The sequence below is a fragment of the Melospiza georgiana genome, chromosome 4, assembly GCF_028018845.1.
Source record: "Melospiza georgiana isolate bMelGeo1 chromosome 4, bMelGeo1.pri, whole genome shotgun sequence".
Classification (NCBI taxonomy): domain Eukaryota; kingdom Metazoa; phylum Chordata; class Aves; order Passeriformes; family Passerellidae; genus Melospiza; species Melospiza georgiana.
In genome coordinates, this window is record NC_080433.1 from 71,372,293 (window position 1) to 71,396,694 (window position 24,402).

General features: G+C 35.3%; 1 protein-coding gene and 1 long non-coding RNA gene across 4 annotated transcripts in view; one reads left to right on the plus strand and one right to left on the minus strand.

Annotated features, from left to right (window-relative positions):
- On the plus strand, window positions 1-24,400 carry LOC131083259 (uncharacterized). 3 transcript variants are annotated; one of them, XR_009114410.1, is made up of 5 exons: window positions 1-89; window positions 9,234-9,369; window positions 10,601-13,033; window positions 17,072-17,147; window positions 20,630-24,399. It is a non-coding gene; the product is annotated as an uncharacterized LOC131083259 (long non-coding RNA). The 3 variants fall into 3 exon arrangements; XR_009114408.1 differs by having other exon boundaries at window positions 17,072-24,400; XR_009114409.1 differs by having other exon boundaries at window positions 10,601-11,855; window positions 17,072-24,400.
- Window positions 1-24,402, minus strand: part of PCLO (piccolo presynaptic cytomatrix protein) — a 322,461-nt gene that overhangs the window by 20,858 nt on the left and 277,201 nt on the right. The window lies entirely within an intron of this gene.

The window sequence follows — 24,402 nt, forward strand, 5'->3', positions numbered from 1 at the left end:
GCTACACACTGGAGAGCACAGCCGTGTGTGCTGCACAGCTTGGGCACCAGAGCAAAAGCTTCTGCACTGACTGCTCATGTGGAAGACAGGTATGCTCTTATATTAATAGATTTCCTTTTGCATACTCACATTTCCTGGTGCAGTGGTAGCAGCTCACTGTTGAGATGCTCTTTGTTTTGCATTAAATAAAAATGATTACTGAAATTATTGTTACTAATAGGACTACTAAGTGTAAGAGACGTTGCCTATTCTGTGTGACAGTAAGAGCTGTGATAATTCTAACAAAGCTCATTGTGACTAACATAGGAAAGAAAACCAAATCTGTCTTCCAGGACCATCAGAGCATTTTGGGGCTGGCTGTAGAGAACCTAGGAAATTTTAGCATAAGAATGAATGCTTGTAATCTCTACTGGGATTCTACTACCTGCATAATCTGCCCAACAGAGCAATGGAAGATGATCCTTTCCATTAATCAGGATTAATAGGGAATCAGCTCAGTCAAAACTAAATAAAAACACTTGTTAATCCAAATTTTGCTCAGGAGGGAACAACAGAAATGGTCTGCAGAGCATTCCATAGTATTATTCAGAGTTCTGTAGTCTGTGGAGGACTGATGCTTGAAAGCATATCTTACAGTAATATGGGCATAGTTCCTAAAGTTGCCGGTCTGGAGAAATATCAATTTACCTTTTGGCTCTTGCCTGGAGTTTTCTATTAAATGCCTTTTTTTTTGTCTTTTGAGTTTTTAACCTTGCACCAGAAATCTTTACAGACTAATGTACCTGCATTTTGTTTGAATGCATACTTTACATTTTCCCTCTCATTCAGCACTCAGCAGTGCCATTATTCTTTATTTCATGCAATGCTGGTTCCCTCAAGCTGCTCTAACAGGCATCCTAAAGTTGGTATTTCATTGCACTGTTGAACTGATGTGTTTGGCTAAACTCCACAGAGATATGTTTGAATAAAAAATATTATATAAAAACCTAGAGCAGAAGGAAAAGTACAGGGATAGTACAGCACTTATGCAAATCCACTCAGATTTGTGATGAAGACTGAAATGATGGAAAGAAAATGAGAAAGGGAAAATGTGTTTCTATTAAGAGTGTTCATGAATTGGAAAGAAACCAGTTAACAGTTAATTCCAGCTAACTGGAATTACATGTAATGTAAAAAGCAATGGCAAAAGTCATCATTTTAAGTCCACATTCCAGGTGGCAAAATGATGCTACAGAAGAGGTCACAATATTCTGTAGAGGTGAAAATATCACAAATGTTTCTGAGTTTCTGAACTTCCATGGGAAATGGGAGAGACAGTCAAAGTCCTCTCACAAATAAAGGTGACCTGGGAATCATGGATTTTAGTAAAATAAAAGGGCCTGATATTCAGGCATGGGAGGATATGATAGATTTGTAGCAGAGATGATTTACAGTGCAAGACTGAAAATTTTCAATATGATCATCTAAAATATTTTTTCAGGAAGTTTTAGAGGAAAAAAAAAAGTGAGAGACTGATTTCTCTCAGATGCTGGGACCTTTCTCTGGCACCACACAGAAAAGAGGCAATCCCATCTTGGAATCTGAGGGTGTCCCAAATCACAGGGTTTGAGGCTAGGATTTCTTGGCCTTCACCTGGATTTTACATCAATTCCACCTGCAACTGGAAAATTTTACTGATGAAAGTTTTCTCAAAATGATGTGCACCAGAAAAGGTGAAAAAGAAAACTCACACAGGTTGGTGTTTATATCTGTCTGGCTTAGAAACTCTCTCCATTTTCTGAAGTCACTGAAGCATACACCATCTATCTGTAGATAAAAAGAAACTCAACTATTTTGTAACTAATTGAAAATCCTTTTCTGCTCTGGGCAGTATGCATTCAGTGGAACTTTGATAATTAGCTGAATCTTTTCAATAATGAATACAAAGGAATATCTCATAGTGAGCTAATGCTCTGACATCTGTAGATTTACTTTCTGGCAACTGAAAAAGTTGTCTCTTGTTTTGAGAGTTAATACTTCATAGAATTTGTGCACTGAGGCCAATTCTCATGATTTTGTCAAGAATCTCTGAGATTTAATACTTCTCTTTTGAAGATGACTGTTGAAGACTTGCTCATTATTTACATTTAAAAATTAAAGCTGTGCATATGGGAATTGAAAGTAAGGTTTTACAAGACTTCACAAACAGAAAGTGCAGCATAGATTCTTTTGCATGTTATTAAAAATATGTCTGGTGAGTTTTGAAATGTAAAATACCTGGGACATGGAAAAGAACGCACGCTATTACTGTTATGTACTCATTATTAATTTGTAATAAAGTATAGCATTGCCTTTGCAATCATCATCCATGAATATGATGTCAACACCTGAAGAAATTGCACAGACTGTCTTTACAATTTCAGTGAATTTAGAACAGAGAATAAGGGGTGGTGGTGGGGGGGTTAAACTAAAAACAAAGATTTAGGAAACCAGAACATATATTTTCCTGGATTCTTAACTTATTCAGAAAGAATTTCATACTGTAAGAGAGAAGATTGAATAAAAATCTGATAAACAGATTTATTTGTATAATGTATACCTCCAGTTTAGGTATACATTAACTGAAGAAAGATACTTTCCTCCCAAGAGCCACCACAAAAGGAGTCTTGATGAAGTAAAGAATATTTAAAAACTCTACAGCATTGCCTTTTTAGATACCCTAAAGAGACACAAGATGACTACTGAATATCTGCTTGGAATTGGCTCAAACCCAAGAAAATACACTGTCCCTCAGGGTAATATTCATGAAGAATGATTTACCAAGCTGGTGCCTGCCCATGGTTAGATACCACACCAGCTGGACACAGCACCACCACAGAGAACCTTGCAAAGAACAGTAAAGCACCAGATCAAACTCCTCCTTCCTCATCACATGGAAAAACCAGTGTCAGGTTGCAATTTCAGTGCTATTTGTGAGAAATCTTATGCCCAACAAATTTTTTCTGCATCTGTCACAAAAAACAGTCTGTGATGTATATTTTCTCACAGAATATAAGTCTCTTAATTCTAGGTCAGAAAAAATATTATGAGCTGCATAAAATCTCAGAAATAATTTTAACTGATTAAAGGACATGCAAAATATTAAATGATTGAGTAGTGAGGAAAAAAATATCAAAGACTGATTCATTAGTTCTCATTAGGATTTGACAGTATTTAGTGACTTGAACAGATTTTTACTGAGTTCCCAACGAAAGTAAGAAATCACTGAGTACATAAGCATAAAAATAAAGGCAGAAATATTTAAATATACAAATATTGAGGTAGCAATATAGATTAGCTCAGGATCATTAATAAAATCACTAAAGATCAATTCAGATTATGATCTCATGTAAGTAGGAAATATTTTGCTAAAATCTATGAGCCAATTTTCTCAAATTCAAAGTATGATATCTAGATTCATAATGTAAAATTGACCTGTTTTTTCTTCCCTGAGAGCAGGATCAATTTGTCCATCTGATTTGGAAAATATGACATGTTCATACTCATATGAATTTAAATGGACTTATTGATTGGTGGTAGTGCTAATTATTTCTCTGTTGTGATTATCATTGTGAAATACAGGATTTCATGGCCAAAGAAGCTGAAGACTATGTTTTATCATTGAAGTTATTTTATCTTTATTTGTTTTATCTTTGATGCCCAATTTTACCCTCTCCTTACCACATGTACCACAAGTGTCCCCTTGCATGAGGTTTCAGAAGCAAAACTTTGTGGATCCCCTGCTGAACCACAAGTCTCTGAGTGCTGTTGGACTCACGTTCCACTCAGTGTTGAAGTCACAAGGTCTCTCTGTTGGTATCTCTTCCAAAGAAAGAGAAGCTTTATTTACCAGCCAAACCTATACATTTTACCATCTTCATGTCTGAAATTTGAGCGTATATATACGTTGTAATTTAGGCGAGCACCAATTTAACTTCTCTGGACATTTTCATTCCTCCCTCCCAACATAGTTTGGCTGCAGGAAAGAATGCAGACTTTTAAGTCCATGGTTCTGATCAAGGACTACCATACTGATGTGGGAGACTGCAAACTTGCTACTGAAAGGGCTCACAAGACATCTAATTTATCCTGTGCAAAGCACTCAACTTCCAATTTCAAAATAAAATCCATACAATATCATTCAGTAGCACAACATAAACAACCTCTACATTAAACAGAGCTTAGCCTGAGTTGTCCATCATACTGTAAACTAATAGTCACAATTTCCAGTAAAAAAATCAAAATTTCTGTCTCAGACCTTTTGTGATAAATACTTTCAACAGCTTGCACTACTTCTTCTTTGTAAAATTTTTGGGTTTATCCCTTAATAATAATAATGCTAGTGGTATTTACCAAACCCCTAAAATTGAGAAAGGATAGTGAGACTACTATTATAGTAGATAGTGAGACCAGTATTATATATTTAGAATCATTATTTTCACAGAAATATAAGTAATTGTAAGCAGTACTTCCAATCAGAAAGGTGAGACAACTACAGTTAAAGAGAGTAATGACAACTAAATATACATTGGTAATCTTCATTACTTTTGTAAACTATCTCAGAGAAGCATATAGAGGCAACAAGATAACGAGCTTTCAATTCATGCTGAATTTACTGCCTTTTTCCATGTGACATATAAGCTCCAGCAAAGGAGTATTTTTTTTTATCAAAAATGCTTCAAGAAACATAAGGCAAGTCTGCTACCCCACTGAGTACTGTGCTTTCTGATTTTGAAAGCTGTTTGTTATGCTTTGAAAACAGGCACTAGTAAAGGCAGAATTAAATCCTCTGCTGTCAAATGACAAAACTGGTGCAAATTTTTTTGGCATTAACCACAAAAAAAAAACCAAATTACTGAGTTTTCCTAAGTCATTTACCATAAAACCATCATCCTTTCAGAAAAAGAATGTGCAAAATAAACAACCTGGCTTGGATTTTTTTTTCTGTTATTTAGCAATTTTGGTTTTTTTAATGACCCCTTATTTACAAAGCCTGTGATCAGATATTCCAGGTCTTGTTGTCATTAGGGAAAGAAAAGAATACATTAATTGTAGGCAGTTGCAGCAGGGAACATCAAGCAATTACCAGGGAGGAATTCAACCAGCTCAGTGGTTATGAAAAACACTGTGGAGTTTTTAATAAACAGTTGAAGCAGATTGCTGCTTTAAACTCTTTCTGATGAGATGTTCCCCTAAAGAAAATTACACCATCCTCAGCACCAGTCTAGCTGAAAAGATTGCTACCTGTAACTAATCACCGAGGCTTAAAAAGCCGTAAACAGGCGCTGGTGGTGAAGGAGCTCTCTCCAAATTCCTGCTCATTGCTTCCCACACAGCGTCCCTGACTTTGTCTCCTGTAGCCACAATGTTTGTGCAGCTGCCTAATGAGCTCGTTGGCAGAAAGGATCCTGTCCCCTGTAACCTCATCCCCTCCCTGCCCCACCCCAGTGTCTGCATTTTGGGTTAGTCACCCAACCTGAATCAGTACAAGCCTTATGTCATCATAAAAGGAGAAATGGGGTTCGGGGAAAGGAAAAATGGCATTTCACAGACATAATGATGGTTTAAAGCGTGCTTTATGAACGAATTGTAAACTGATAGAATGATTCACAGAGCAAAGGACTGCTGGAGCACTCCATTCCAACCTCACAATCACCGGGTTAACTTCCACATTAGATGAGGCTTCTGTAGACTTTTGTAGAGAAAAACTTTATTTTATGTGCTTTTATTGGGTTTGTTGGTTTAGCTTGCTTTTTATTTGCCCTTTATTCAGTTAGAATTTCCTTTTCTTCAGCTTGTGAATGTTATCTATTTCCTATTTCTGACTGCTGAGCTCTGAGAAGAGTCGTGCTTCATCTTCTTCATACTAAGCAGCACCCAGTGGAGGGGAAGAATCCTTTCCTATGACCTGCTCCCTGCATAGTTAATTTTAAAGCCCTGCTTGCAAGTAATAATTATCACAAAGACATTTTCTAAATTAATATTCTTTCAAGAAAAATTGTTGCTTTCATTTTACAAGTGACCTTCTTGGAAAAAAATCTGATTTGAAGAGTGTTTTGATCTCTGTTTGGAGCAGAACAGAGTGGACACTGCACATTTTGCTATGAAACCATGAAAAAAATCTGTTGCTTTGTGGGGAAAAGACATTGTCTCCAATGCCAGGACTTTCAGCATTTTTAAAATTGCTTTGGGCACCAATAGCATATTTTCAGTTTTGCTCATTTTAAAGAAGTCTAAAGAATATTGAATCTGTTTTGTGGTCCTTGCATTATTTCCCAACTGTTTGAAAACAAAAACCTCTTTTTATAGCCCATCTATTTTACTGTCAACAATAAAGAAAATTTGCCTCAGGAAAAGAGCTTTAAATATAGCTGTGGTGCTATCAACAAGTTAGCACTTCTACATGAAAGCAAGTCCAGTTCATTCCAGAGTTTTGCTGCAGAAGATAGAAATCAGCAGTGCCATAGCATGAATGCAACCTGAGTTCTTCATTGCTCCTTTTTGCTGGAGGGAGCTGGAGAGCTCAGATGCATTGGACCACCTTTCTGTCTGATAGTGTGTGGCTTGGGTGAGCTCCATATAAGTTGAAGGTTGGTGGTGAATCCCAAAGTTTTTTAATGCTGGGAATGAGTGTTCATGAAGTGTGCTGGACTCAGCTGAATGTGGAGTTTATCTAAAGAAAGCTTAGTTCTAAGAAGTGAGCAGGTTGGCTTTTCTCTTTGGCCCAACTGTTAGCCTAAAATCAAAAGAAGGAATGTAACAGCCTGGGAACACCTCAGAGCTTAAGGACACTTCAGTCCCTTGTTACTCTTCATTACAAAAGTCTAAAGAACGAAATTTATCCTTTTCTTCACTCTTGTTTTGACAGACATATGCCAGATTTCCTCATGGGCTGCCCACTGCCCAAAATTTCAGTCTGTGCTTCCAAACAGGCCCATGGTGTGCAACATTAAAATTATTGTATGACCTCTGACAAGTTCCCACATCACCTTTGTTCCCTATTTTCCAGTTTCATCTTTGTTCTTCTAGGAGTTCCCAGCATTTATTAACTTCCACCTTTCCAGCTGGTGAAGGACCCTTTTCTTCCTTCCATTAACCAAGAGTGAGTTAAAAGTCTAAATACTAAATACAGTGGGTTTTAAGCTCTGAAGAAATCACTGGAGCATTTGAAAGTAAACTTTTCTGAACTGTTAATATTATTTCCATGCCTCTCCTAAGGCCTAATTCTAAAATTATATGATGTATATATAGTTCAAATCTGAGATAGATTGAACTGCCAGTGATGATAAATGTTAGTGACACTGTCTAAAAAAAAAAAGAGGAAGTTACTTATTCTATGTGTTGTGTTCTAATATAATCTACTTGTGTTTTCTGTTGTGATTTTTGCCTTGAGATTGTAACAGATTTTAGCTCTGTCTGCTGTGATTCTTGGTGAGCTGCAGGGAAGTGAGCAGGGACAGACCCCTTATCTCCACAGTGGTACAGGACTCAGAGAAGAGCTCATCTGATCTCTTTAGGCACCCAGAGCTTCTTGCCAGACTTGTCAGAGGTCAACAAGGGAATCTGCTGTCTGCTAATGTCTTTTGTGGGTGAAATTCTTTCAGCAAATACAACCAACTCCTCTGAGAGACAAAAAAAATCTAGGAGGCATTCAGTAACCGTAGATCTACAGAACTCCAGATACAGTGAATCAGGAATGTTCCCACTTCTTTCTAATGAGTTTTGTGTTAATAAATGAATCTATGGAAGAATTCTATAGGGTATAATCTCTACAGTGCTGGGTTCATTTTTTAAAAAATTTTTCTAGGGAGATTTGAAATGTGGAAAGAAGAGAGGACTAGTGTGGGGTTTTCCTCAAGAGGAGCCAAAAGAGAAAATTATTGCTAAATTGATCACTAATCCTGGCAAAATTCCTTTTGCCTTGTTAAAAAACCAACCAACCAACCAACCAACCAACCAACCAACCAACCAACCAACCAACCACCAAGCATCACAAACAAACAAACAAACCCCAACTAATCAATAGAATAAATAAATAAACAAAACCAAAACAAAACAAAAGCAACCCTATCAGACTGGTTAGAAATACTGAATTCTAAGAACTGAAAATAACAAATTATATAAATGCAATTAAATAAAATTAGTACTTGTTATCTACAGATGCACAAAATTGGTAGATTTTTGACCTGATTCAGTTTTCATCCTGGTTCTCTATAACAATTATATGTCTATGATTTCAAAGTGATTATGTTGTATCTGAGTGAATTGTTAACCCAAAACTTCTCCCCTATTCTATTTTTCATGCCCTAATTAGAGCCTTTTCTAACAAATAAAACAAAACAAAAACAAAAACAAAAAAAAAAACCAAATTGACACCATCTCGTGGTTCTTGTTAATTCAAGATTAGTATGGAACTTAACACCCCAAATGGTAATTGCACTTAGTGTTGAGCACAGCACTCATTTTAGAACTTCTGACCAAATCAAAATAGCATTTTTTATAAAATAAAGTTAAATGTGCTTAAATGTTACTTCTTGATGGATTTAGAGTAATGTTTTACAGTGACTGCCACCTAACATCTGTTGGACATTAGGTAATCCTGCTGCCAGGATTCATCTGTCTGAGCATCACTGTCTTCATATGAGGGCTAGTTCATCTAGAATGCAGTTGGTTTTACTTACAAATAGAGTTCTAAAATAGGTCAGATTGATTGTACCTTCAGATTGGTTATTTAATTCCACTGATTATCATTTTTTTATTTAAGTGGCTGAACCTCCCGTAAACCCCATGATGAAATTTCTCATTGTATTACCTATTTCAGAGGTCCCAGCTGTAAAAAGATATTGAAATAGGGCTTTTTATAAATAGTAGACAAAACTCCAAGTTTTTAATTAGGTAATTAACATAGAAACAGAATAAGAGACTGAAATAAAACTTTTCTATTCAGTGAAACACCCACACTACTTAAGCAGGTCCTGCTTGCAAAATATTAAATATCAGATCATAATTTTCCTTATCCATTATATAAGAGTCTAAAGAAATTTCCAGTGAAATCACTAATCATCAAATTATTGTAAATGTTTATAATAAGGAAGACCATTACAATTGATAGGTAAAAGTCAATTGTGAAACTGAATATTAATATGATTTGTTGCCTTTTTATATCAGAGCCACTATGCAACACAGGTCTAATCTTTTTTTGTTATCCACTGCAGTTAAAAACAGTGATGTTCATTCTCCACATTACAAAAGCTAATGAAACAAAAGCAGTATTTTGAATAATGATGAACACCACAGACAGAGATGAAGCATTTCATTCAGAACCTAGGTTTGTTTTTTATTTCCAAAGAGGTAGGTCAAAAAAAGATTATGTTATATATGTGTCCATATGTATGTATATATCTATGTGAGATTCAATAACTCATATATGTATCTATATATACCTGCATGTAGTGGTGACTGCATTTCTATTTAATATTTCTCTCTCTTCTCTCTGCCCTCCCTACCACACATCTATTCTTTAATAAAATCCATGTTCCTGACATTGCCATATGGTCTCATTTGCACCTTAATTTGGGCAGAAGCATCTTTTGATGAGATTCTAACCCATATGTATGAATATATGTCCCTTTGTTCAAATGTAAGCATATATATCATTGAAGCATGAATCTACCTTGCCTCAGCACAAAGTATTTGCTTGTTGAACCAATCAAGTCTAGATATTTGGGCTCAAATTTAAGTTTATGAAGTTAGAGTTATGTAATTTAATTTCAAATTGCTGATAATGGTTTTGATCCGATAATGTAGCATTATACAAATTTTCCATTTGAAATGGTTCGTAGATCCTACCTTCCCTTTCACAATTTACTGCAATGAAAAAGGAAAAAAAAAAAGACACAAAAATGCCATTAGTGTCAGTACAGAAACCAACTAGAGGAGCAAAAAAAAATTACATGGTTTGGACATTTCTGTGAAGACAAGACAGGCTATCTGACTTCCAAAAAGTTTGAGTCACAAAGGATTCCTTACATTTATGTAAGCAACTTTCTGAAATATAGTTCTGCTTATTTAAAGTAAATACATTACAGTGAATCAGCCCTGTGATAACCTGGGGAGCTGAAGAGCACCTATACATTTGGACAAAAATGTTTCTACTCTAACTAACAGAGTAAAAGTTGTTGAATCTTAGCTCAGGATTGCTAAGGACACTTGCTCAATGGACAGACTTCCCACCTTCAGTAATCATTTGCAGAACTTTAGTTGCTAAGTCATCTAAATGCTTCAAATGTATTTTTTTTTTTTTGCATTCTCCAGCAGCACTCCTGTATTTTTCACATACTTGAAAAATTCTCATTGTGATCCCTCTTCTTTCATGCAACTATTAGGCTGCTGAAATTTCCATGACTTTCATGAAGTGCACCCCAACCTAAACTGTTAAACATTATTCATTTAGGCCACTACATCTATTTGTCTGTTAATGTCATCTATGTGTGTCATGATCATGTATAAATTTTATATAATTCATACAGAAGTGAAGCAATGTTTCCTGCACAATGCAATGAAATATATTAATTTGTTTCAGAATTTATTGCAGAATTCAAATGGGGCAATACTGAATTCCAGCAGTAAAGCTTCCCTTAATTCACTGAAGGCAGCCTCTCCTGTCACAAGCATCACTTGAATTCCAAAACCTGTCTGCATAGGTGAGGGGAGAGCAGTGGAATGTTGCTCACCAGACTTCAGTAAGGTGTTTGATGCTATCTCCCATGATATCCTCACAGACAAAGTCATTAAGTGAAGGCTGGACAAAGGGATGGTGAGATGGATGGAGAACTGGCTGAACAGCAGAGCTTAGGGGGCTTTTGATCAGTGGCACAGAGACCTGGATGAAAACCTGCAACAAGTGATATCCCACAAGGGTTTTGATACTGGGTCCAATCTTGCTCAACTTATAACTTAGATGAAAGGGTAGATACTTCCAGCAGGTTGGCTGATGACACAAGGCTGGGAGGAGTGGCCAATACCCCAGAGGGCTGTGCAGCCCTTCAGATGGACCTCAACAGGCTGGAGAGTCGGGCAGAGAAGAACCTTCTGCAATTCAATGCAGGGAAATGCAGGGTCCTGCACCTGGGGTGGAGCAGAGATTGCACCTGCTGGAAGGCAGCTCTACAGAGAATTAACTTGGAGTCCTGGTGGACAATCAGCTTTGCATGTGCGGCCTGGTGCTGGGAAGGCCAATGGAAGAGTCTTCATTGCCAGCAGGTTGAGGGAGGTAATCCTGCCTATCTACTCAGCCCTGGTGAGGCCGCATATGCTGTCCTAGTTCTTGTCCTGTGCCTAGTTCTGGGGCCCTCAGTACAAGAGAGACAGGGAGATCCTGGAGCAGGTCCACCAAAGGACCATAAAAATGATTTCCTCTCATGAGGAAAAGTTGTGAGAACTGGGCCTATGCAGCTTTGAGAAGAGACAACCGAGAGAAGACATCACCAATGTCCGTCAGTATCTGAAGGGATGGTGATGGGAGGATGGACCGAGCTCTGTTCAGTGATGCTGAGCAAAAGGACAAGAGAAATGGGCAGAAACTCCTGCACAGCAAGTTCCACCTGAACATGAGGAAGTACTTCTTTATATTGTGGGTGACCAAGCAGTGGAGCAGATTGTCCAGAGAGAGTGTGGAGTCTCCTTCACTGGAGATATTTAAAGGCCATCAGAACAGATGGAAGGACAGAATGCCCAGTGTGCATTATTTAAGGTTTCCAGATAGAAATTCCATCTTTCTACTTAGACTGATTTCAAATGATGTGGAAACCTTGAAGTTCCTCTGCTAACCATCAAAGGTAACTTGGTACCATAAAACAAGTGTTCATACAAAGCTTAAAAATCTTCAGTTAGTTGAGAATGTATTGGAAATCTCATTTTGCCATTACAAGGGACTGCATTATAAAGATCAGGTTATTAATTCATTAATTAATGCAACTTATTCATTAGGAAACTAAGAAAGATGTCAATTTTATTAATTCCTTCATAAAATTTGTTGGGATTGTTTTAATTAGAAAGGTAAAACTTCATCAAAACATATAATTTCTTTAGACAATCTGCTCAGATAATTTTTAGGAACTTTTTTATGAAAAAAATCTGCTATGGTGTAATTTGGATTATTAACATAAAAATAATAATGTAGATAAATCCACAAAATGCATCCAAAAGTTCCAATTTCCTTTTATACTTTAATCTGTGATCATAACAGACGTTTCTTTCCTCAAGAAAGAACTTTCTGCTCAAAATTACAGAAGAAATTGGAATAATTATTACCTTTGGTCAGTGCTTTAAATATGTATCCACATATTCAGATAATCCCAGAGAAGGGCAGAGAAAAAAGGATGTGTTTGTTGTTTGTGTGGGTGTTCTTTCTTTCAGGATTTGCATCACTTCCTATTATATCCATTTTTCAAGCTGTCTTCAATTTAGAATCCTTAGCCAGTGGCAGAAAATTGTACTTGAAATAAATTAGTCAGCTTTGTTCAACAAGAAAACAGCAATATTTAATTTTGGAATTTTATTCAGAACAACTAACCTAAGGGCAGTAGATGCTGCCAATAAAGAGGGAAATGATTTGTCATATTATAGTTGGATGTGGCTATGATATCACAGTGGTTTTTCCTTATAATGTAAGAAGGCAGATAGCCAAAATAATGAGACATTTTTGGAAAGGTTATGGCCTCTTTACCTTTCCTCCTTGATAGATCTGTACTTGCATACAAGAAGGTAGATTGGACAAGACAATTTCAAGAGTCTGGGTAAAAAAGCAGTGCACAATGACACATTAGTTGCTGAGTTATTTTTTCCAGAGAATGAGAAATGTTGCTAGAAAAACTGGCTTTGCCTCACTCATGCTGCCTTTCTGGTTGCTGTTGTAAAACAGTATGCTTTGGCATTGTCTCCACTACTGAAGACAAATTGTAAAAATCTATTTCTCATGCTGCAGGATTTTTCCAAGTATAACCATTTTCTGAAGGTGAGTATCTTCAATATATCATTTTCTTTCTATAATTTTGCATATCTGGAGTAGCTCCTTTAATCAGTGGAACAACATCTAGGTAAGGTGTGGTTGCTAGGAGAGGTGAAGAGCATCTCCTAGGATCCGCTTCCTAAATTCTGTTTAACTATTGCTATGAAAACTCCTTTTGTGTCCAAAATGTTCACCAACAGGGGAAAAAAATTCTCATGTTATTTTTCTTTTATTCTTTTTCTAACACTGTTTAAATTCCTTTCTTTGGAAATGGCAGCTTTCATGTATAGATTTATCGTGGGCTTTAAAAACCTGTTGTTACACTGATAGTTTCTGAATCATAATAATCTGTATTACAATTTGACAGGAATTTAGATAACTTTGCTTTGTGGATGTGTTTTAAAAGGATGTATCAAGTAGGAAGGAAGATACTCAGCGCAGATATTGTGTAGACTTCACTTTTTCAAACATAAAAATATGGGGAAAATGTCTCTATAAAGTCTGAGACTTGCATACTGCTTTAAAATATAAATGAAACCCAAAATAGTCTTAAAACTAACATATAAACAATGAGATAGGTGTCTTTTTTGTAAGTCTCACAAATGTCCAGAGACAGGCTGAAAAGATCCCCTTTTCTCTCTTTTACTTGCCAAAAAAAAGGAACTTTTCAGATGATCAGACTAGTCAGAAGGGCACAGCTTATAGAAGAGGCAAATAATTGCATACAGATCAGTGGGAATCCAATTCCTTCAAGAATATAAGAGAGTGTTCCACGAATTTGAATGTGTTTCTAAAAAGCTAAACACCCAGGCAGGCACAGCCAAGGCACCCAGGAGTCTGGTGGGTAATGCTATAGATATTGGACGAGCAGCAGGAGGAAACAGCAGAAATCCAAAGCACACTCAGCAGGCATCAGTGCAAGTTAAACATGGGACTGGTAAATCACCCAAACTGACTAATTATTGTAGGCAGCATGTTAGCAGGCTTCTGAAAGGAATGTGGACTTGTAGGTACTGCAGCAGTGTGAAACGTGAGGGCAGGTGTAAGATGTTTGACCCAGCTGATCTCCAGAAGATTTGTGCATTTTCCAAGGCATGCAAATTCAGTCATGTTGTTATCACATCACAATCAGTCAGAGTGCAAAGCCAATATGGCAGACAAAAAAAAAAATCTAAAGAAATATTAAAAAAGAAGGTATGACAGAAAGAAAACATACCAAAGGGTGTTTTCAGAAAATAAAGACTTCTGCAATGGATGGCATCACCACACATGCCACCCAGACCATTTGGAGCACTAATCTCATCTGATATGGCCCACTTAAGCATTAGATAAGGAAGCTAAAATAAATGCTTTAAATTTTCATTATAATATTCTAGCTCCTAACCAAAGGAAAAGGACTGGCTGATCTGAAATGGCAGATTTGATTAGGAATCTATGGCATACCCATAACTTGCTGAAACAGTAACTGGTTTGAGGCAGAAAAATGGAGTATTTCAAACAGCAGAATACACCTATGCTTGAAGACCCTGAATCCCTTTGCAGATAAGGATAAATAAACTTTGTCTCAGGTTCTACACACAGAGTACGTTACTTTTTACTAGATTTATCTACTCTTCTGTCCATTTGATTCCCTTCCAGTCATAGCCTAGTAATGTCAGAATAAATAATGCACAAAAGGCAAGACCAACATGTAACAGCCTAACGAAATTACAAATGCCTTCACAGGACACACTGTTAGGAATTCTTTATAAGAAATACCCACACCAAATCCTTCCCTTAACAGACAAGCCATTATTCACATACTGCAGCAGTGGATAACACATTTCATTAGAGATGCAAGCCTGTAAGACTGCTATCATAGGATGCAATAATGAACATTATGGAAAGCAAATTAATCAGAAAATTAAGTGGGGACAAAGCAGAAGTTTCTAGCTATAGACATGAAAGCACACTCTCAACCACAAGACTTGGACATATCCAGGCATTGTCATCATAGGAAAGATTTATATTCATTCAAATGCACTGGTTTTTTAAAGCCTTCTCTCTTGGAACACAATTCACAGTCCAATAATTTTGAGGGCTCTCACATGCTAAAATGAAGATCAGCTGAAGTTTATTTTAGTTTGCCATGTGATCCCACCTGGAAATGCTCTAAATTTATTTGCATTTAAGCAGCATTCCAAAGTAACAGTTTGAATATCAGTCCAAAAAATGAGTTGCATTCAAGAATATGAAGGGGTAAACAAAAAAACACTTTTCTAAATCCCTAGGATAATAGTTTGATTTCTAAGTTATAAATTAGCCTAAAAAAACTTTAAGAATCCTAAGACATTAAGGAGCTATAAAGGAGTCTAGTATAGAAACAAGTTATGAAAATCTTGGTTTTGGGTTTCTGTAACCTTTCAAATAAATACAGCAAAAGTGAAGTTCTAATACAGAACTATTCCATAGGAACAGCTGTGTTATCATTTGTAGGCAAGCTTAGAATAATCCATTTACAGGAAGTGCTTTATAAAATATGCTATATTTATGAATGGAAGATCTTGGATTTGGATTCTTATTTCTGTCCTTGAGTATTAATTTCATCAAGCAACTGGACTAGAACATAGGAAAAACATATTACTGTTAAAGATAATCTATCAATAGAACAGATAATGAAGCTGTGATGTCTCTGTCAACACTAAGAATTTTTGGTGCAAGTTAAAAAAGCCCTTTAGGAAAAATACTGTGCTTGAATCATTGGGATGACCTCTTGAAGGCCCCTTAACATCATTGCTACTACTGAATAGTCTATATGTATTTGAGTATTGAATATTATTGACTTTAGAACAGATCTATTTTACTTATTGTTTTCCCTTAGAGCATGCATAAAATTAAAGATCCCAATCATAGTGCTAAAAAGAAGAGATCACCTGATTTTTCCAGGAAAGTGACATTTAAAAGCCCTACTTGTTAAGTCCTAGTTTCAGGTTCATGACAGAAGAGAAACCATTTAGGATTTAGCAATTCACCTTCTATCATATTAGTTCCTCAACCCGACATTTACTGATCATAAATGAACATTTATCATAGAAAGTGACTCTGTTTCTATTTTAAATTTCTCACTAGATGAAGCAGTCCTTCTTCAGACATGGCTCAGGTTCAGTTAAACACACTCCAGCACTTTCACCCTCACTCAGTTTTGGTGGGAGGATCCCTTTTCTTGCTTTCCACTGTTGACAGTCTTCATTATTAACTGGTTATTTATACTAAATGTGCCAGGTAGTATTAAATCAGATTTCCTTCATAACCACATCTTCTTAAAAGAGATAAGTTCCAGAATTCTACAAATATTTTTTAGTTCTGAAATTAAACTATATATATTTTTTAAATTTTTGATGGAATTACTACATTCTGATTCAAAAAAAAAACAGCATTCTGATTCCAAGCGCAAACGTCCTGAGCTCCTTACAATTCCAAGAAATCACAAAAAGAAGCTTTCTAAAAGTTCCAAAAAGCTTTATGTTAAGAGAAATGTATTTAAGAGCTAGGGCAATAAAAATTATTAATAATATTAAGCAAACAAATTAACTTTCCAGGTGATTACTGAAGTATCACTTCAAAGGTGTGATATTTCGCTTTTCAGAATAAATATTTGTGCTTTTCAGATTTTTTGTTGCTTCATTTGTCTTAGCAATTTTTTAAAAATTAGATCCCATGGGAAAAGCAGAATTTTTAAAACTAAAACTTTAAAAAATCACTTTGTTTTATAATTATCTTGAGACATAATTTAAGTTCTAATAGCCTTTTAGTCAAAGTTATACAGAACTCAGAACTGCAGACCAGCTACCAGTTAAGCACAGACTCCCTGGATTATTTACTTTTGTTTTGATGACACTTTACAGTGACAGTTCAGAAATAGATTGATTTGTAACACTGTAAATTAATGCTGTTTGTGATGTTGATACAATAATACAGAACTTGTCCTTATTTTCCTCTTTTTTTTTTTTTTTATCTCTGGCTGTAAACTTTTTTCTTATTTAAATTCTTTCTGCTTCTTTTTAGGAAAACCAGCTGGATTATACTGGCAAGTACCTCAGGAAGGCAGAACTAATTGCTCCAATTATTGCTGGAGAGCCAGGTGGGAAATTAGAATGTGGGGCCAATTGGGGATAGATAAAAAATACTTCTCAGAATTTAGAGAGGAAGCTGATAATGCTTTGGTTTATAAGGCTGCTGTTGTTTATCTTGACTCAGTTTTTAAAGTTTGGGTTTTAGGCATTAGTAGTAAGGCTATTCCTAGCTTAAGGGGACATGTATAAAATACAGATTTCTTTTTAAAAAATGAGAGAGGATAAGGACTTCTGTCAATGCATAGGCCTGACTCATTGCTTAAGGATCCCTTGTGACAGAAAAGTATATCTGATCTTTTAAATTCTTAAAATCAGCATATGACAGGCTATCTGCAAGTGCTTTCAGTACTTGCTTTCTATTCCCTTATGTCCTTTTTTCTGCTCTGTAATGTGGCAGCTGCTCATGTGAGAAATTACGCTTGCTGGCATTTTCTGCTTTAAATTTTGTTGGTATTGATTAAATTATGGTGTCAAGTAGTAGATGGCAGACCCTTGCTAGAAGATAATGGCAGAAAGCAAGGTTCTGATTTTATATTAAAGACAGTTTAAACAAAGTTAGGTTGAATTTTAGACTTTTTATATATAGAGATAGTAGAGACCTTTGGCAATTTTTCTTCTTCTTTCAATTAGAGATCTTCCTGGGAAAGGATTATATTTTAATCAGCAATATTTTATTTTGAAAAAAAAAAATGTTTTCTACATCTAAATCAGAAGGGCAATGGGACTACAAAAGCAGGTATTACAGACACTAAGAATGAGTTTTTAAAAATAGATTACCATGTTTATTTTGCTCTTGAGCAAAGACAATGAGAATGTGCAGCAATTTCTTTTGCTATGTACATGACATGAACTCAAAACTAAAAAAAATACAATTCAACCACTGTCCAAGTCAGTGGTAATCTGATGATAAAATGCTGGTAACATTTCAGATTGTCTATATTTCTCTTTACATCCATGGATCAATATCCATTAGAATCAAGTCAGCAGTCTCATACTCAATCAGTAAAAGACTGTTGATTAAAAAAAATACTTGCAATTCCAGACTTTTTCCAGGTTCTCATAAATTTTGGTATATATTAGGATTAAATGTGCAAAAATCCAGAATTATCTGAGTAGTGGGAAGGTATAAAACATCAAAGATAGTATTTGACCTAAATAGATGATGCTTCCTGTGGTTTTGAGATACCAATCTAAAAAGGCCTTAAAAAGAATTGGTTTAAGTCTTCGTCCAGAAACATAAAACTATTTTCCACCATGGTGAAAGTCGCTGCTTCTGACTTGGTCATTTACTGCTGCTTTATATATTATTCTATGTCTGTTCTTTATACTGCTAGGAGTCAGGAATCATGTTACAGAAAATAAAAATTTTCAGCTTAGTTCAATTTAATTAAATTTAAGAAAAAGAAATATGACTAGTTTATGATCTGCAGGTAAATTGAAGACTACTCCAGCATGTGAATTCACAGTTCCTCTGTCTATTCACTCACTTCCTGACATAAATATAGAAATGAGCCATTGTATGCTATGTAAATATACTTGCAATTTTCCTTGAGAATAACAGTTCTCAGATTCTTGCTACCCAGTACTGTACATGTGACATTCTCATGTTGCTTCGGTAGTTGAAACAATGAAAAGAAACTAAAAAGTGGAATTTTCCTGGCACAGAGTTGCTGACCTATCTGTTCAAAAAAAAAACCACTGGATGAAGTGTGTGAAATGTGGGTGCCTGATGCTCCTAATCAAAGGTACAGAAGAAGGAGAGAAATGTTTTTACTTCTGTAGCTGTCAAACACCTGAATGTACAGCAGCTCCCAGAACACCACTCACACCGAGCAGGCATATCTGCAGTTTGTGTGTTGAGCCCTTCACAAATCTTTGTCAACTCTTTCATAGCAAAGAGTCATAGAATGGTTTGGGTTGGAAGGGATCTTTAAAGATCATCTGCTTCCAACCCCTTCCACTAGACCAGGTTGGTCAAACCCCCAGTGTTCAACCTGTCCTTGAACACTTCCAGGGTTAGGGCATCCATCAGTCCTCTGGGAAACCTGACCCAGTGCCTCACAAATTCAATGTAAATCTACTCTCAGTTTAAAACCATTGTCACTGGTAAAAAGTTTTTTTCCTTTTTTTGTAAGTCCCCTTTATCTATTTCAAGCTACAACAAGGTTTCCTCAGACCCTTCTTTCCTCCAGGCTGGACAACGCCAACTCTCTCAGCCTGTCTCCATAGGAGAGGTGTTCTGTCTCTGATTATTCTAAAGTAAGAAATTTTCTCACCTGTAGTAAACCTGCTATTTTTAGCCTGGACAAACCAGACATAAAAGTATAGATTTGTGCATTTACAAAAGCATTTGCAAATCTCAGTAACTGTATCATAATTATCTGTTAATAACTTTCTTCATCTACCCTTTTTCTCCTCCTAAAATTTTCTAGTTGAAGGTCCAATATTAGGGCATTTTTCTCTGAACATCCTCATAAGGAATAATGTTATACTTCTGATATTTCAACCTTTGGATTTAAAAGAAATCAAAATGCTGATTTAAGGTGTAAGATGCAGCAAGCCCTCAGCCTGTTCTCAGTCATAGTACAACGAATCCTGAGATTTAAAGAGTGTTACTCTAGCCTAATTTAAGAGCAAGTAAAAATGAATTATTTTGTCTGAGTTTTAATTACTCTGAAGAATATGGCATTGGTTAGCTGTGCCTATTCTGTCAGTTTGTTTCATGCCTTGTTTTACTCAAGAGAGCTAATCCACTTATCACTCCTGGGTGCTCCTCTTCAGGAGAAACAGTGTGAAACAGTTTGCAAGACAATTTGCTCCAGGGTCTATTCTGTGCAGAAAGGATGGATGAAAATTTGACTAGGGTGGTTCAAAAAGCTATAAAGGAGCATTTACAAGTCAAATTATTCCCAGTCAGAGGGTCATGCATCCTTCCAAAATCTTATTAGAATGACTTCCTAGCATGTTTTAAGCTTTCTGTAGAATTTCAACAATTTTTGTCATAAATAAAGATTAGACTGCCTATATTATTGAAATACAGTGATAAGAAATTAAACCATTGTGAATTTCTTTGTTTATTACTTTGGCTAATGAACCACAGAGCTCAAAATTTTAAAAAAAGTTTTTTTTTCCTCTCAAACTACTCTGAATAGATGCAATTAAATCCACAGTAAAATTTGCCTGTTAAAATATGATCACAAAGTATGTTTGGGGCTTCTTCTTGTTGTGCTTGTTTTTTTTTATTTCTTTTAATCTCTAACTTAGGCAAATTACTAGCATGACCAAAACTAAATTTAAAAAAGGAAAACTGCAAGAGTTCACCAAGGGTTATACTGAATGAGAACATATCTCTAACATATAATTTTGTAGAAATTCAGTAAGTATGTGTGCACCTTTAGATTTTCAAATAATACAAAACTATTCCTTCTGTTGTCCTATGGGAATATATTTACTGGGCCTTTACTAGAACATTCTGAAAATTTCTGTTCAGGTTCAATCATCTGTAGAGGGAGACAGTTTCTTAGTCAGAGAACTTTGTTCAATTACATTCAAAGTATGAGGCTCAAAGGACCATTGGAAAGGTCATAAAGTGAACCTTTGAGAAATGGCTGGACAGTGAACAGAAGATTTTGGTATTCAGGACATGGACTGGTGGATAATAAAAAAAAAGAAGAAAAAAGAAAAAAAGAAAGGTAGGAAAACCTTACTGTCTTGGAAGATTTGGGTGAGGTGCTGCACTGCTCTTGTAGAAATATTACAATTTTCTGACTGAAAATCCTCACAACAATAAGGCAAGGCACAGAGGATGACAGAAGCACTGTGAGTTCTCATTCACTCAAAAAACCCTGACACACTCCTAAAAGACTCTTTGCTTGAGATGAACCTCAGTGGTTGAGGACTGAGGAATGATTGAGGAATGATATTTTGCATGCATACGGAATCTTCAGCTGGAGAAGATACAACATTTCCATGACAATGCTATTTATATCTATATATCTCTCTCCCATTAGAAGCAATGGCATCTTGGGATTACTTAGCAAATTCACACTTACAAAATGTATGGAAATATTTTCCCCATATATTTTTTAAATGGATAAATGGTTGGTAGTTGGAAAATACCATCTGGAACTTATTGAGCAACTGAGCAACTTCATAGGACAGATATACCAATCATGATCTACAACTGAATCAAGATATTAATCATGTGGTTTTAATTGTTAGTTTCAATCTTTACATGGATGAAATTGAGTTTTTTATAATGTCTATAATACTTTAACCGTGTTATAAGAAATCTTTGAACAAGGTATATTGTACTTTCTGAAACAAATACAGAAGTTGGCTTGCATAACTTAATGGAGACCATAATATGTATAATAAGATTTACTGAAGCTTAAGACGTTGAAGTATTTCATCTGCTCAGGGCAGAATGCCCAGAGTAAGATAGCATGCAACAATGCCTATCATAAAAATAACTAATACAATGTCCAAGAACAAAACTCTGATTTTTTTATATTATTAAGTAGTACAAAAATACAGACTATTAGAAGAGAATGTATTCAGAGAAACAAAGATTATCATAGACAGAATCACAGTTGTTTATATTGACCATTTGGTTATGCCAGCAAAGTAATTAGCACTGTTGTCCAGTATTTACTTAAAACTATCCTGATATAAGTTAATAGCACAAAAACTATTCCCAACAAAACATTAACACATGTGGACAAACAATTACAAAATGAGCATTTTTTCCCTGGAGATTCCACTTATGTAAATGCCTGAAGTCTGTTGTCATATCCCCATGAGCTGAAATCACGCCCTGTTGCTACAGTTCTGTTTCAGGCACCCAGAAACCAATTCTCATTGTCATTTTAGGATCTCACTTTTCTTTGCCTGCATCTACTGGTCTTAGAGATCCTCTGAGTCCCCTGCCAGATTTGTCAGGCCTGTGAATTACTTGGATGACTAAAACATTTCACATAGCAGTAGAACTTCATGCTCAATCAACTAAATTTATTCTTCACCATTTTAAAGAGATTAACCCAAGGCTACTTTTTATAGAAGTTATGTCCTAAGAATGTCTGAAAATGTAAAAAAAAGAGTACCAGTATGAAAAAGCTTTACATGTAACTCTAAGTCATTATTTGCAAATAAGAGTACAAATGCCAGCTATGGGAGATTCAACAGTTAATGAAAAGTGGGAATGAATATTTGCTTCCACTTAACTCCAGAGCTCATCTGGTCCACAACACAGGTAAGTGAACTACAGAAAATGCATGGTTTTAAGATTGTCATTCTCTTTTATTCATCTATAGAAAGAATGCCACAATAAATCTGTAATACTGAAGTAATTCTCAGGTAATCTTGAGTTCCTCTAAATTCTGAACTACTTTCCCAAAAGATAATTACATTTGCATGCTGAAACTCAAATGCTCTTTAATTGTTTTCCAGCTTTTAGTTTAATTTATCCTTTGACACTGACATTTCCCCTCTTAGTCAGCTGGAAATCAGACACTGAAATCCAGACTGCCTGCACCAGCCTCTCTCAATGGCAAAAAACACTCAATAGGGAACCAGTCATTTTATCAGACTAGGAGTTGTAACACTTAGAACTCCCAAGGTAGCAGAGGTGAATTGCATTGTAAGAGAAAATCAGGGAATTGCAGCTCTTCAGTCATTTGCAAATTTTGAAGACAAGAAGAAACATCTTTGGAAAGGTAATTTCAGACCAACAGTTACACACACAACTTCCAGAATGTTTCAAAAGGTGGTTTGGGTATTATTTGGTTTGTTATTACTTGTATTTGTTTGGGTTTGTGGTTAATTAATAATACCAATAAGGAAAAAAAAAAATTCTGTTTGTAGGCTCTGAAATTTAGGATCCAAGACATAACCTAAGGGGCAACTTATGATGAACAAAATAATGAAGATATATTTTTTACAGTTATAAATCTGTATAAAACTCATCACGATAAAATAAAAACTAAAAATTCTTGACTTCCCATTTTCATCCCACCATTTCTCTTTTAGAAAACAAATTTTTTAAATGCTTAAATATACTATTGAAAAATTCAATTTTGCTAGGAAGACTATCAAAGTGTTTCATATTTGATATTTGATAAAGCAAATTATTAAGTATTTTTAATGAGTACTATGTATGGAAATTTTTAGTAAAATGCATATACATGGGTAAGAATTCTTGTTTTGGAAAAGAGAACTTTATAGATCTACCTGTAAATTCTAATTTGATTTCTTCAGCTCTGTGGAACATTAGATTGCTTTTACCTCAAATATGGAAACAGCAATTATTTCCTCATGTATAGAGATTCTGGAAACCTGAAAAATGCTGATTTTTTAAAATTACTAAGCTTAAGGTCCATTTATAAATTATAAATAAAAATTTTGATTTATTAATTAATTGGTCCTCAAAGCTTAATTGAAATGCATCTAAATGAAAAAGGTCTTATTTTAATAATAAAATGAAGGTCATGATAATTAAGTTTTATATTTGAGGTCAATATAAACATACACTTGAAAGAATATACCTCATATGTAAAGGGAAATGTAATTTTCATAATGTGTCCTTCAGTACAAAATATTTTCCATTTTCATGTTATTACACAAGAAAAAGATAATCTCGTTCCTTATGAAATTATGAAAGTCATCCTGTCTGGTGCTTTCCAGCTCCAATATTACAGTATCTTTTTCTTTCTCAGCACCACATTAATACCAAAACAAAATCACTCAGGATTTACCAATCCAATAAATGTTTCATTATAGTTCATCTGCATTAAGTGCAGCAGTCAAACCTGCTCAGCTACTATTTTTATTTTAAATTAATGTTTTATGTAAACACTAACATTAATAATTGATTTATGAAGCAAATATTCTGAAATTTTATAAAAATAGAGCCTGATAGGCATTAGACATATTCTTCAAATCCACTGAGCACTGAGTCTGCTCCATACTTTGTATGTTTTATTTGAAAAGCAATGAACATCAGAAGACAGATATTATTGTATATTATTCATTGTAATCTACCTATTTAATTACTTTAAATATACAGGTAGGACCCCATTCTCATTTAAACTGAAGAATCATTACACTGGTGTTCTGTGTAAAGGGCCTCTAGAGAAAATGAAGTTCAGGATTTCAATCTACAACACAAAGAGAGCATAGACTAATTTTTCATAGCATGACAAGTCAAAGAAATGGGCACATCCTTCCTAAAAAGATGGGCTACCACTGTGGAGCTGTTTCTATTTC